The following is a 16,410-nucleotide window of genomic DNA, read 5'->3' as shown; positions in this document are numbered from 1 at the left end:
TATTGTATGATACCATATTCTCCTAAAATTTCCATAAAAATATAAAATAATTAGGAGGTGAATAAATATATATATATCTACAATGTAGATAAATTAGACCATATAGGAGGCTTACCCATATATATTTGCGTTAACTCCTAATCCCTTATATTCCAAAACCTCCTAACTGGTATATATTTATTCAACTCCTAACTCGGAAATATGGGTATATATATATATATATATACATATATATATATATATATTACTGATGTTTATAAATTATCAGTCGTGAGAGAACTGATCTTTCCTTCCACTTCCCTCCCTCTACAATCAGCCTGTTGTGCTTTGTGATGTGGTGCTTTATCCTGATGTCAAGATATTTGCTGGCTACCATTCTCACAAGCTGGAGCCTATGTTCCAACTCCATCTCAACCAGCTCACATTGGTGTGTAAAAAGCCTGGTTGGTTGATCCTTCATCAGGATTTTGAACACCAATGCTTCTAGCTTAGCGACTACACACTTTTGAGTCAAAAACATAGCGTCCAGGAATGTGAGAATGACCTGCTCACACCGCTGCAGAATGGTTGTTGCTGGCTGTGAAGGCATTTCCAAGTTGGAAATTCCAAGACCGGTTGGAAATTCCAATAACTAATTTATTAGCTACTAGCATTCTACTACTAATGTCTCCGGGTGATTTCGCCAAATGAGTGATCTTGTAAGACTTTATTAATACTTATAAACTGAACTTTATTGCTTTTAATTGGGGAGAAAGGGTGTGAAGACCCCAAACTTGCATTTTCATTAATTTCCAGGTTCACTAATCTAGTATTGGTTTTGACTGCCAGTAATGTAGTGAGTGAGAGATCCTTTTCTGCATTGAAGCGAATCAAAACATCGACGAGGAGCACCATGGAGCAGGCTCGGCTAAATAATCTTCTAATATTTCACATTTATAAAGATGTTGGAAGAGATACAGAATCAGTTATGAAATATTTGTGTCAACGACACATTGACAAAACTAGAGCTATTGCAATAAATAAGTAATAGCTCTTGTTCTGTCCATGTCCCTTACAGAAATCTGTAGTGTCATGAGTTTTATATTGGTCGTTGAATAAAGAAAACGTTTTGCCTACTATAAACCATAAACAATATATTTATATAGATTTTGATGCTTACAATTGATTGCCTTTATGCATACTTTGAGGGTTGTTGATGCTTAAAAGGTCTAGAGCTTCGGGGTGCTGCCCCGAACCCCGTTGGTGGCTGCCACCGCCCCCAGGTGTTCATAACGAGTTGCCTAACATTTACCGTTCTACTTTTCAACCAAGGAATACAGTTTAAAAGTTAGAATGGTAAATGTTGTATACAGTATGTTATAATATGTAAAAATAAATTTTCTGTCCAAAGACTTCTTTATTACTCGGGCAACGCCGGCTAGTACAGCTCATGGTTGATAGCAGTCAATTAGCTTTCCATCACACTAATGTAATACAACCCCAGTATGACCATCTATCTTATCTATGAGTAACTGATTGCATTAACTCACTTACTTAACACTGTCTATTCAGTGTCTTTGCAAGTCATGTAAGTATTGAATTGCTTTAAATAATAAGCATATATTAGAGTAATAAACTATAATCATCATCTCTTCAATATGAGCAATAATTACTATCTTAACTGTGCAAATTAATGATCATTCTCATGGCTGACGTTATTGTTCTGTCAATCACTACGAGTGACTAGCACAAAAAATGGGCGTGGCCTAAACGCTCCTTGATGGCACCGGAAACGCTAAGGTAGTTATCACTCTAGAGGGAGATAACTCTATGGTTCTAATACTCCATCAAAAGACAGTTAACTCAGTTTCCACATTTTTCCATCGGAAGAAAAACACCTAGACATACATAACAAGTGGATAGACGCCGTGAAACGTAAGGACTGGATGCCTTCCAAATACTCTGCACTCGGCAGTGATCTCCTGCAGACCTCTTGGTATGATGATGGCTGCCATACTAAAGCCTACTGCTGCACCAAAGGTATTTGATTTTTTGCCAAAATATTTACAACTGGCTCAACCAAAGCATAGACGACTGTTATGCCGACCAACACTATCTAAATCATCTCCACCAGACCGAGATGAGCCAGTCCTGGAACCTTCACTTTGCTATGAAGAGCCAACAGCCGCCAAGCAATCTGAAGAGATCATTCCCGACCCTCTACATAAGCGTACCTCGTACCTTGGAATAGGGAATTAAATTTTTCAAACATTTCGCGAGGCCAAGTATCTACTTCTGTACAAGCTTGGACAGGAGCATATAGAAACACTGTCCTCAAAGATTCGGGCCAAGGGAGGTTTCAACAATAATCCAGATGTCCATAGCTTCAAATCTGCACTGAAAGCTCGACTAGTGAAAACAGACATCACACCTAGCACGACTGCTAACTGTCTTGATTGTGATAGCTCAGATGGCTCCTGCTCCCTACTTCTCTCATCTAAACGAAGAAAAATTCATGTAGAAAGTGGCGATGACTTCCATGATTATTTGGAATCAAGCGAATGGCTGAAAATCGATTTGTCAAAATCTGTCTCAGACATAGTGGAGTACATCGGTAGGTAAATACAACCAATTCCTCCAAATTTTCTACAAAACAAGAGATCTGGCACACATTGCAGCCTTGCTGCATGCGCTAAACTGCATGACTGCCCATATTGTGGTACATGATTTAGGTATGTACATGTATTTTGGTATTAGCTACTTTCACTTATTGTTAGTGTATAGAACAGATATACAGGTAGCAGAGTGGCTTGAAATAATACTGCAGCAAATCAGTGAGATGTAGGTAAATTTATTTTATGGTTGATACGACTGGTCATCTTTAGTCATGTGTAGCCTGTCACAATATGTCTAGAAAAGTGTACTATTTGTCGTTTGTTTTCTACGATTTTTCGGATGCTGTTTGCATAACACCCAAAACCCAACATTTACGTTCATGGCAGACTGCGATCAGTGTACCATTTACCACAAACTGTTTATGTACAAACTGATTTCAAATGCAGTGTGTATGCATTTGAAATCAGTTTGTACACCTAGCTCTCTGACATGTTAGCCCATAGCATAGGGCAACATTGATAATTTTGCAATATTTTTTGAATAGATCAATATACATCTTTACTTGCACTTTACATATGAAATATTCAACTTTATGTTTACAAATTTTCAGGATAGGAAATGCATAGTGTATAAGCTCTGTATCTAAAGTTTTAAACCAATATCTTGTGTACTTTAGTAGTTATGTCAAATTACATGTCGCAACAAAGCCGTCCCTGTCATTCTTTCAATGTAAACAGTGATGACTAGCTTGCCTGACCAGCTGCAAGTGAACAAAGCGTTGACGTTACATCGCGAAGAATGTGGCTATTTATGTAGGACACAACGCTGAGCCGTGATGCATTGGATTGCCTGGTCTAGTATAGTTAATAGGTCTATGTTAACGATGTGGCTTTTATGTGAACATTAAACTGCGCCGAGCATCGCAAGTGTTTTGCTGCGCGATATTACCGCCGGTGCTTTGCCACGTATATGGGAACCAGGCTTTAATGTACTTTATCCTTTACTTTAAGCCCTGTTGTTGAAGCTCATTATTCCTTGGATAGTACATGAGATTACTAACACGTGGATAGAAAGTTTGATTGGGAATAAAAATCTCTTGCATCAATGACAAACAACAACATATATCAACTATGTCTGTTTAGTTGCATCCTTGAACAATTACAACGCTAGATTTTTTAGGTTTGATGACCAGTTTACATTCAATGATTAGTAACACTGTCTCATCATCGTAACTATCTGCCTCTGAAGGATATACTCTACAATCTACATGGACTCTTCATAGAGCTGATATTTATTATTAATGTTATACATTGAACAGACTGAGTACAGAGTAGAAATAGTCAAAAGCTAAACAAGCTTTTTTAAGTAAAAATAAATCATATAGATAATAAAATATTCAGTATCAAAAGATTTTTATCCTTTCAAGTCAGTCTAAAAATTATAAATTACGTATTAGTTTTGGAATAATTTGACCTGGAATAATACGATTAAAATAATTACAATTCCAACAAAAGTGAAATAATATAAAAATTGGTAATAGTTAGACGTATTCCTGCCTGCTGCTAACAAAATTGAGCTGTGGATGATGAGGTGTACAGTGGCTGTAGTTCAACCAATTACTTCTATCAATAGTTTCCTGAGTCGAACAGTTAGAGCAGTCTGAGCAGCTCACCGTACTACTGTTATTAGTCAGACAGTTGGGGCAGCATCCTGCCTTCCATGTTTGGTTATTATTCTGACTTGTGTTGCCTTTATTTTCCTGATTTCCTGCGCTCAATCTAGCCTAGTCTCTGTGTTGAATTGTTGTTGTTTGGGGTGAGTTAGGATAGGCCGCTATCTGTGGATATTGTCTTAGTTGGTGATTTGCGGGCAAGACAAAAGTTTCATGAGGGTGTAGAGACGCGGCTGTCAGCGATGTAATTGAAATCGGTGGAATATATATATGGTGTAGTTGTCTTCTCAGTTTATCATTATGGCCTCGGATTTGCGTCTCTTGACCAACCTACGTTAAGAAAATGTGCCATGAATACATAAAAAACTGTGAAGAAATTAGGACCCCTGCTGGCTCTATATCTTTAGTAGTCATACAGTTTAGCCTAGATGCAATTAAAGAACCTAATAGAAACAAAGGATGCTGCCAGATTGTGACTCTCTGTTGTTCATTATTGCATTCTCTTCACTAATTGAGTTTAATAGGAAACTTATGACATTCCGATATATTGTTCAGCCAGGGTCAGGTTTTCATGACACCCATCATGTATGTTGAAATATATTATCATTAGCTGCCAATTACTCCTGCCAGCAGGGAATACACATACGGCATAGCTTATGAGGCTTCAATTTGTTCATAGGGCATATTTGTTCAGCCTTATTTCACAGATCATCTGGATTTTTTTAAGCTGTAAACTAGATAGATTATAGATGCTCGTGTAATAAAATTGGAGGACTACACTTCTTACGCCAAGTAGTTACTAGCAGTCTGTTTACTAACCATTTCATTACATATTGTTATTACTGAAGCTAAGTGATCCAAGAATGGTTTTTATTCCATTTGTTTTAGGTGAATCTTCACACTTCCAAGAGAGTTCTCTGCACGAAGAGACAAAATTAAAAAACATCATACTCGCAGGCCTCAAAAATACCCAAGAAACCTTTTAGCTAATTTGTTTGCTTTGCATTTGCAATAAGGGCAAGTATTATTCAGTAGCTCTCGGGTACTCAGATGTTCATGTACCGAATAGTTAAAAGAACAATAAACGTAATTCATATTTTGTTTGCTTACTGTTCCATTGGCATTCTCGGCGTAGACATGTCTTTCTTTGGCTGGAAGGGTGTGCAAATAGCCATCATAATTAGAGGGATGCATATTAGCATCTTTCCTACAACGTAGAACATAGTCAGTTACAGCCAGGTTTGTTTGTTTATCTCCTAAGTGATAGAGATGCCTAAAGCACCTGCTGCAAGTAATAAGAGCAACACCCATCGCTGCTGCCATAAAACTTTGTTAAGCTTTCGCTGTTGAAATGCTTTCTTCACTGATGAACTAATATCAATTGTAGCATTCAGAAACCAATTTATAGTCTTATGTAACAGCGCATGAGATGACAAGGCGTAGCAAATGTGTGATCAGCTTGTAACATTACAACTGATCTAAATAAAACCACTTTTGTGTCAAGTGCACCTACTAACCATTATTGGGAAATTGCAGTTTATTCATGCTAGCTGGAACGTGTTATGTAACAGGCCCTACACTATGCTTGTAACCACTGGAAGTGAATGCTGTCTGTCTATAGACGGCTTAATCTGTCTCGCTGCCAATGTGCCTTTTCAATGAAAATAATTTATGATGTCTCGTATCAGTGTCTGTTAATTATGGCATTTTTGTAACCTGACTAGACTCAGTTTTTTCAACTTCAACTTGGTTCAAATTTCAAAATCTCTAACACAATAAAAGGAAAAAATGTACGGTATACTTTGCTATAGTAAATTGTAGCTTTGTGCATTTTACAGTTTTATAGCGCTGTAAAATAATAGTATTAATGTAGCATTGTATAATGCAATGTTTTGACATTCCATGTTTAATAATATATTATAAATATTAAATTAGGCACAGCTATTTTGTTAAAATTACATCTAGTTTAGGTAGAATAAATTGCAACCAACATGTAGGCAGAGCTAGTAGGAAAGGGTCCTGTTGAGACATGTTCATTTAAACAATTTGTTAACACCTCTGTTGTTAATAAATATGAAAAAAATAATATTTCACAATTTAACCCAAATGGGCAGTTATATCTATTCATGCTATATTTATACATAACCAAATGACGGATCAACATCGTAATTGTTTTTCGATTTATTTCCAAGTCTTCATATACATTTTAGCCAGTATCACGAAAAATAATGATTCAAATTGAAATATGGTGATGTCATACGAAAGATTTTGCTTAACATTACGTTGTTAACAAACTGTTTTTCTTGAATACGATCTAAAGTCTAATCCTCACCCCACCGTGAACAGCCGGAGGTGTACCTGCGGTCATCAGCGGTACCAGGGTAGGCTGGACGTTTTCAGCTTCTGGTTATGTATCAAAGGTGATAACGTGAGGAAGAAATGTTCTGCTTCAAGACAATGGTACCTTTTATGCATGGAGTTAAAATATAAAGAATGTTTCCAGGTCAACGTGGTATTCATTTCTTTATCCCAAAGAAAGAGTCAGTGTATTGCCCAACCCCTTGTGGAAAGCGTACGGGCAATGCATTCTGGGTGCATATGCCACCTGTGCACGGTTTTCACTACCGGCGAAATCATACAACCTAAGCAAGGGCCCGTAGAAAAACTCAACTCGGTGAGCTTTGCTGGCGGCCACCGCCGACAGATATTTTACTGCCGGCTCAGATCAGCCTACTGGTTCTCAGCAACCACCGGCAGCCGTCGTTTGCATTACCACCACTCCTTACTGTGGGTTGAGAACCAGGCTTAACACAGCTTTACAACAGGATGTCATCCTTGTCCTTGGTAGCAACTATCAGTTTCACGATGTTGTAAGGTTCACATGTGAAAAATTAGGTAAAGCTTTCAATGCTCCAGAGTGTATATTGAAAAAACGAAATAATAGGTAAAATTTGTTATTGCAGGCGATTTTAGTTTAAATATGGCATAGACAACATTTCAAACATGTGATATTGTTATTCTGTTTGCCAATGTGCCATGGGAGGTAAGTCCTTAACCATTTTAAATACCCAGTTTACACGCCATATAAAGGCCCTGGTGCTGCGTGTATGATTCATGTTAGATAAACTTAAAACAGCCAATTAAGTCTGCTTAGAATTAAGAGTGCGTCGGATTTTTAATAGTATACAACTAAAAGTTGTATACTATTAAAGCCAAAGTGTACAACCAAAGGTTGTATAAATCAACATTAAATCTTGCTCAGAAAGCTTATTTTAAAGGAAACCCTTTCATACAACTTCATTCTCAGTGACTTACTTGAGAGGGAAGACTCCTCGCTGCCACAAACAGAATCCAACGATCAGTGCAAGAAGTATTACAACTGTGAGCGCTATGATCACAACTATTATAACAATTCCATTAGGACTGTTTTGATCATCTGCCCGATATGGCAGAGTCGAACTCCGAGCCGGTATAATTTTCTCAGGTATTGTTTTCGTTGTTGTTGAAGTAGTAGGTAGACTCTGTGATGTAGGTGAGGTAGATGTGAGGTAGACTCTGTGTATCTATAATGACCGTTGTTTCAGGAGTATTTCCTGGACATTGGCACTCGCTGGTACTGGTGTCGCACTGCAGCGTTAGAGGATTGAATGTCTCATTTTCTGGACACGGACATTGAGAGCAGGAAAGTCCTTGACATCTGTAGTAGTTCTGGCAGTTGCGAGAGTCGGTAAAGTTGGTGACTGGGTAACGCATTCCTAGGGGAACGGATTCACTGCAGGCTGCAAACAGATGCAATGGTACATCATTAAAATATTTTCTGTCAGCTAGTGTCAAGTCAAAGCATCTGCCAACTGTATGAGCCGCTGCTGCCACAGCTTTCTATTCTAGTCATCCGCCTTTGATAGATTTTATGCTTCTCATTAGACAGACAACAGCATTAAATGTAGCATTGGCCAAGATTGTATATTGTTTCTCAAGCCTGGTGATTATAGCATTTATTTCTACGTATGTCCAACTGCGGGAGAGATAGGAGCTGACTTTTTCAAAAAATCAACTCAAGCAATAGTTACAAAGTTGGCCTGTTAATAGAGCAAATACATTCCTACAACGCGACGCATTGTACATTTACTTCAAATATTTCAAACTCTTTCTTGTACTGTTCTCGTGTTTACAAGCTTCGCCTTACAAAACTATAGATATGAAATTATGTTACCCAAATGAAATACAAACAAGTTTATCGATCACGCACCGAGTATATTCAGTCACAAACAGATGTTCGCAAGTCTAAGTAGAGTAATTAGGTAACCATTGACAGTAGCAGTTACGTATGAAGATTACCATGTCTAGGTATTTGACCAGAATAGAATTTGCATGAAACTCCAATTTGCTGGTATCAGACAATTGAGGAGGAACCCATTTAGTTAAGTTTCCAGCTTCACAGGCGTTCAGTAGTGCAGAAATGCTGGTTAACTAATCTAAATCAATTATATTGCCAGCAGCTGGGCTCAACAAGTCTCTAATTTCAAGGTAGACCTCAATGGAATGCAACACCCTTTTATGATGGACTTGTTAGATGAGAGCGGGTATAACCATATCTAAAGGCAGCAATGTGATACACTCATAAAGTTTGTGACCACCAAGTGCTTGCTCATAAGTGGTCGGATCACAAAGGAAAATTGTCTGGCTGCAGAAAGACGTTTCAAAATGTTCATCTATGTATTTGCTTGTGAAGGATAAGCCAACTTTCACTCAGTCTCAGTTATTACTAGCAAGTATAATATTAGGTTTGTACTTGACCCTACTTTTTTGATATTACGAAGAGGAGAGATTGTGTTGGCTGGCTTGTTCTTGTCCTCTTATTTATCCCTGAACCTATGAAAAGAAGAGCTTGTAATTGGCTTCTTTTTTTCTTCGTAACTGTTTCTCAACCTACAAAGACGCGAGTTTGTTAAGGCTAGCTCATTTCTCTTCATCTCAATTTTTACTTCCAAGGACTATAACATATCCTCTAAGCGTCTAGTCCCTTTATGTAATTAGTCTTATACACAATCTGCAAGCATTCTGTATGTCTCATTCACATACAAATGGGTGTTTTCATGTCGTTCTTCCATCGTTCTCCCCAATGTTTCGATGACATCTAGCTCTTTATCTTCCAACTCACTCAGAGTCATCACACTTTCTGTGTCATTTTTGTGCCTTTTTTCAGCTCTTTGCTGATCATGGTCTGCCATGCCTTCTGTATTGTCTTCCTTAACTATTAGCACTTTTCCTCCCGATTATTTCCGCAGCTTCTGACACAAGAATGTCAGGGTGTTTTAACCTCACACTTATAGGTTCGGCATAAATTATTGTGTTATCGAAATTTGTATAACAAATTTCAAACAAGATAATATATTTTCGTAGTCAAAATTGTGCATTTTGCAATCACGAGTAAAAGACTCACCTTTTGTAGCTAAGAGTACTTGTCTTATATAAAAACTATGATGGCATGACTTATGTCAAAACATAAACATTGCAAGACCCAACTTGGTACATGTGATGCACAACATTTGCCAAAAATCTACATTTTATTTTTTAGTCACAAAGTGATACAACTTAACTTCACAGACAGACGTATCATAACATTGGTTTCGAGATAAAACTTTGAAGACAGACTCAGGTTGAGACTGTTGATTCTAGAACGAGTTCATTGCATTGCATGTCAGCAATGATTGCCAATATAACTAAATCTGTAAACATTGCCTAACTTGTGTTAATGAGTTGCTTTCTTGGAAATGTTATGGCAATGTTGCTATAACAAGTTAAAGGTTTTCAAATAAATGCATAGCATCCGCATTTGCTCGGACTGACAATCAATTCAACACGCATGAGTCATCAAGATTGAATTGTTATCCTTCTTTAAGATATCTTCATATCTTACATATTATTAGTTTGCACTGTCAACTTGTCTTTTTTTTATCGATTTCACTGGTTTTCCAGACAATGGCTACAGCAACTTTACATTAGTTAAATGAGGAATAGCACATGTTCAGCGTCTACTTACGGCAATTTATTCATTTCTTTCTACACAGCAAAGTATATTCCACAAAGTACAACTAATAACACATATTTTATATGTCTACAATAAAGGAAAACAAATCTATGCTTTACTATATAAAGAGCAGTGCATATCTCTTTCTCGTCTATTCGCATCCAGGGGTCAAGGTTAAGATAAAAAAAAGGTTTCAGTGATACTCCAGCTTGTGAGAGATGAAAATCAACCCTGTAACATCTTCACCAATTGATTGCCTTGAAATATTTATTAACCATTTATTAACACAACAAACTAAAAGGTCATGAAAATTGTCTATATAATAGATGTAACGCTAAACGTAGGTCCTCAGAAACAAAACCATACTTTCCGATAAAAAGAGTAACCCCTACCTGTTTTTCGTTTATCTGCATCGAGGAGTCAAGGTTAGGATAAAAACTAGCTTCCAATGATAATCCAGCTGGTGACATTTATATATGAAAGTCAACACTGTAACATCTGCACATATCGATTGCATTGAAGTATTTATTAACCATTTTTTAACCCAATGATCATGAAAGCAATAAATCATAAAAATGTCATGAAAGCTGTCTATATAATAGATGTAAAGCTATACATATTTTTATCCCAAGTGAAGCAAAATATGTGACCATTTAAATAGAGTTTTCGCAGTTTCCTTTAATGGACACTTTACGTAATGCATAGCTTTTTAATGTATATAACCTGATATAAGGTAAGCAAGCAATGAGCAGTATCATGAGTTTGTGAAAGTATACAGCTGGCTACTAATACAAACAATGCTTTGCAATAATAGCTTGCACAGAGTACACAACTTCAAAGTGTATTTAATAAGGTTTAATCAAGTCTGAGCTTAACCAAAATATTTTTGTTTATTCGTTCACTCATGTTTTTTTTATCTAAAACTTGATTCATTCTATATAGGAAAATAACTAAAAGAAGCAAGTAGCCCCAGTTTCGGCTAGCTCAGAGAAGGTAAATCTAGAAAGAGAAACTAATTTTGACAATAGTTATGGAGAACTAAAGAAGATAATAGATGATGAGGTAAATAACATAACTCGCAAGTATGTTCACAGCTATCTCCCTCCTTGTTAATTGGTGGTAATTGATTTGGAAAACTCATAATATCCAGAGATAAGAAGATGTGAATATGCCAGATGAGCTGCATTTTGACAGATTGCATAGTGTATAGCCACAATCTACATTTTAAAAGTGAGAATATTCAGGCTACTGTCTAATTAAAATAAACAAGACAAATTCTATCGATACTACCCCAGTTCCTTACATTATTTGCATGTGTAAAGAAATGATGTTATGTCACATACTTTTAATATGAATTGTCTGCCATGTATTTTTTCAAGTTTACATAAGGCGATTGTCAAAGTTTGTAGCATGCTGAACAGTGAATAACTCAGAATTTCCAATAAGTTAATTTTCGTTTACCTTACCTTAGAAGACTTGTGTCTACAAGATCAGCAATATCCTTTTGTGCAGTGAGATAGCGCAATATGACTTCTCACAAGATGCATGAATTAGAGGTAGTAAAATGTTCATTTACTAAACTGAACATTAGAAATTGATAAGATTATACTTATATAAAATAATATAATATTTCACTTTGTTATAAAACTTGTAATATAAAGAACAGAATTTACTCAATCAATATGTGCTACACTATTGTTAAAGCAACACTGATATTACTATATGTTATAATGTTTCATTACCTGCCATAATATATGTAATATGATTTAATACAACATGTTATAATTTGATGCAATTCAATACATGTAGGGCCTACATTACACTATAATATATTATAAACTGATGTAATTCAATATAGACTCTATGATGATCTTTACTATAATCTTCACCGCAATCGTCACCATAATCTTCACCATAATTTTTACCTTAATCATAACCGTAATCTTTGTCGTAATCTCTACCTCAATTATTGGCATTAACTTTACTGTAATATGTACCGTAACTTTTATCGTTATCTCAACCAAAATATTTTCTGTATTTTCTAGCGTAATCTTTACCATAATCTCTACCGCAATCTTTGCCGCCATCTTTACTATCATTAAAGGTGCAGCTGTTTGTTTGAAGTTACATGTATGACTGTCTTCATAAAAGATTGCATCATGTGGTATTTGAACTTCCAACTATCAGCATGGCTGCCCATCACGCTACCTTTTTCTCAATTACCAACTCATTATTGTTGCAAGATAATTGCATAATTACCCATGGCACATCAGACGGCCGGGGTATTAGTATAGCATGACACGACATGTTATAAGATTATCTGATAAAATTATGTATGTATTAAAGAATACTACAGTATAGCGCAAGACAACATATTATACTTTGTATGGTTTGTTATAAACTGATTTAACACCGCATAATACCAAGCAAGTGGATATAGCATATTGGAACAATACATAAAGTAATAAAGTTTATATATACAATATATTAATAGCAGTTTTTGTCTGTCTGTTGTTGGTGTGTCCAGTTATAGCATTAAAGTTATGGATATTATCATTCTACTTGGCCTTGGATTTGAACTTGGAACCTTAAGGTTTGCAGACAAGTGTGCTTACCACTAGGTTAGGCAGGTACATTGCTGAACAAAGAAATAATTGTGGCCATACTCATTACACCAGTAGCACTCCGTACTCTTGAAGTCTTTGATAAATGTTCTTGGTTAATACTAGCGTGATTGAAGGCCATAATTGATTGCATGAGAGATCATTATGTCTAGCCATACTCTTGTGTGTGCTCTTATTAAGTAAGTTGATTTACCAACTTACAAGTTAATTCTAGTCAGCTTAAGTTACTCTTAAGTTACTCAAGTTCATTGGGTAATTATTTTATTACCCGTTCATTGCCAGATATTTACTAATTAAACTATAATACAGTAGAATATAAAACACTAATATTTTTGACCGTAACTTTGGAGAGAAGCCTGATCTCCTAAACGATATTCTTATCCTTATATGACCAAAAATATAAGAATTATTTATTGTTACATTGGTCAGGTCTTATGTAACCCAGACTCCTATATAGGAGGTTTAAAGATGTCAAGGACAAAGCTCGAGCCTCTGAGCATGAAAAACAAAAAAAACATAAAGAGATACACAGAGACATTTTCAGAAACTAAAGCTCATCTGAAGATGAATACAAGAGAAGATTATGACACCAGCTCAGTGTAGAAAACTGGTTGATGACATTTCATTAGAGCGGTTCTACTGAAACTTTTTATTTCTGTTCATTTTTGACTTCACAAAAGTAACAGTTCAGGTTCATTTTAGATTGATTAGTTCTACCTGCATGAGCTGGAATGCGCTACACAGCAGAACACATGTCTGTGTGGTAGAAGTGAATAATTAGGGGGAAGAAAAGCAACATCGTTGTAGCAGGCATTGAAAGTTATAGAGGGGGTTTGAATTATTGTTTGGATTTTGGATTTGCAAATTGCAATGAGAAAGTGTAAAAATCTCATGTAATTATATTAACCATAACTGTGAGATGTTACAGCATATGTGGTAATTACTGCCATCTGGTGACAGAAATAAAAAACCATAAATGTAAAGATTCCAACTCGTGTTGCCAAGGTCATGAACTACAAGTGATCAGTTTCAACACAATACCTCACTAATAATTATATCATGAAATGACTCAGCATGAGTGCAAGCATTGAGGTTAGTTGGTATATCGGGTAGAGTGCTGTGAACATTCATAAATTTTCCAAAACAAGTTGGTTGTTCGTTTACTGCGAGTGATAGTCTATCATAAAAGGTTATGCAAGTGTCATAGATTGGAAAAGTAGGCTCAAAAGTATAAATATAAAATAGATGTAAAGCGCTTGTGTATAAGTTTGGTGATAAAGTGGTAATTTAATTCCTTCCAGCTTTAATATTTGTTGTTGGGTTATTATAAATAATTTAAGAAGTAGGTTGGTTCAGTAAGTCAGTAATACTATTATATAGAGTAAGTTAATTCTATAAACAAAGTTGTATTATTATATATAGTAAGGTAGTTCAATAAGTCAGTAGTACTGGTATATATAGTAAGGTAGTTCTATAAGTCGGTAGTACTAATACACAGAGTAAATTAGTTTTACAAGTCAGTAGTACTGATATACTGCGTATGTTAGTCTGATATCGCTTGCTAGGCCATTTTCCATCAGGTTGTACATGGTCATAGAGTTGTAATGTAACATTTTGTGACAACATTCATGTGGTGATTTTGTTTTATGACATACAACAATGCAAACAAATGCTAAAGAAGCTTTCTGACACAGGCCAGGTAATCATCCATATATGTTTGGCTTTGACTATAATATTACTGAAGCAAATATTCTCTATTGGCATGAATTGGTTGATTTAAAAAGAGTGACTGAGACAAGGTTTATTTAGCTGATTCTAACTTAGTCTTAAACCAAAAAACAACGGAATCAATAATTTCCTTAAAGAGTTGATATCATTAATTATAATATTGTCATTACTCAAACACAATACGGATATTCTACAGATATCTAAAAGCCTCTAAAAATTTCAATTTTGCACAGCTATTTCATGCAGCATCATCCATAGATTTTGGTCTAGTTTAATCTCTTAGAATATTATTAGTTCTTGTAATCAATAAGGGCTTTTCTTAAATACTACATGTACTTTATATTGTTACATCTTTAGTGAGTGGCTAAATGCTGCGCCTTTCAAGGCATGATATTCTCCTGCATGTCGATGTATTTCACAAGTGTCTGCTGCCTATTTTACCAGTGTCAGCTTTTTGGCAATCAGTGCATTTGTTTTTGAAATCAAGTCATTTGTGATAGCCTGTGATGGCACCGCAAGAGATGACAAACAGGGGTAACTAGGTTAAATCGCTGTTATTCACAAACAATCGGAAAATGAAGTGCAGAACACTTTCATAAAATGTCTGGTGAATCAGGCCATAATATTTATAACAGGACCATTTCCACCACACCAGCTGTCATGTCATTTATTTCCCGCTAGACCAGTTCTTTCACAAGCGTTTCTACTATTAAAATTGCTGATATTTCTATTATCTGTATTACATGCATTAATAAAATAACAAGATCTGCTGATGGCTGGCCAGGGCTGTTATTGAAACTTCTTTCATAAACTATTAATCATTATTCCTCAAAGTTTTTCTGCTATCTTTTTATACCAAACGGAATAACAGAATTATGCAGCTGGTTAGGATTGCACAATAATCCAGGGCCTACAAAAAAGCAGACTATGTAACAACAAATGTTCTCTGATGCTAGAGATGATTCCGAAGTGACCAGTGATCTCTCCAGTGATCTCTGACTTTAGGGACTTAGAGAAAAACAACCACATGTAGTAGTAATTATAAACTTGCAAAACTAAACCTTGTTTAAAACAGAAATTTGTATTAAACTAAAGCAAGTCAAAAAAATTTCATTAACTAATGTTTGCTATCTACGATCTTCTCTAAATAATTCTAAAAACATACAAAGTGAAAATATATGGCGGCACTAATGACCCTGCAATTAATGAAGTATTGAGTGTTATACTAAAGTTTTATGACTCTCAAGTACTTTACAGCCATCAAATATAAGTTAATGAAACACGTTGAACTCAATTAAAACCATTGATCTGCATCAGACATCATTTAGGTCTATCTTAAGGTATATTTTTGTCATTATTTGTTGTGCCAAGATTATAGAAAAACTTATCTAACGCACAATGCAGATTAAAAAATGCTTGAAAAAACATACTTCATCAGAAGTATAATAGAGGTTGGTGTAGGTTGGAAGCACTGACATTGTGTGATCCACATTAAATCTGTTTCAATGGAATGGAGTGTATGCATACCAAACTTTAACTTTTTATCTTAATGAATACTACAGATGATCTAGGATAGACAGCTGTCAGAACTGATTGAATGCCTTTGCTGGCAAAATTGGTAAATCAGTAAAACTGGTATTGTGAAATATTTTGACCTGATGATGCTGTCAAAATATATTATTTGACCTAATTTTTCACAAACGGAAGCTGACGCTTTACCAGAGTATAAAAGCAGCTATACATCAATATCAGTCGCCAAA

General features: G+C 35.7%; 1 long non-coding RNA gene across 1 annotated transcript; it reads right to left on the bottom strand.

The window, feature by feature from the left end:
• Positions 1 to 4,461: 4,461 nt before the first annotated feature.
• On the bottom strand, positions 4,462 to 7,708 carry LOC137391986 (uncharacterized). The gene is made up of 3 exons (XR_010978197.1): positions 7,583 to 7,708; positions 5,378 to 5,474; positions 4,462 to 4,597 (listed from the first exon to the last, which is right to left on the bottom strand). It is a non-coding gene; the product is annotated as an uncharacterized lncRNA (long non-coding RNA).
• Between the last annotated feature and the right edge of the window lie 8,702 nt (positions 7,709 to 16,410).

The sequence above is a fragment of the Watersipora subatra genome, chromosome 3, assembly GCF_963576615.1.
Source record: "Watersipora subatra chromosome 3, tzWatSuba1.1, whole genome shotgun sequence".
In the NCBI taxonomy this organism is placed as follows: domain Eukaryota; kingdom Metazoa; phylum Bryozoa; class Gymnolaemata; order Cheilostomatida; family Watersiporidae; genus Watersipora; species Watersipora subatra.
This window is presented reverse-complemented; position numbering and strand designations above follow the sequence as displayed.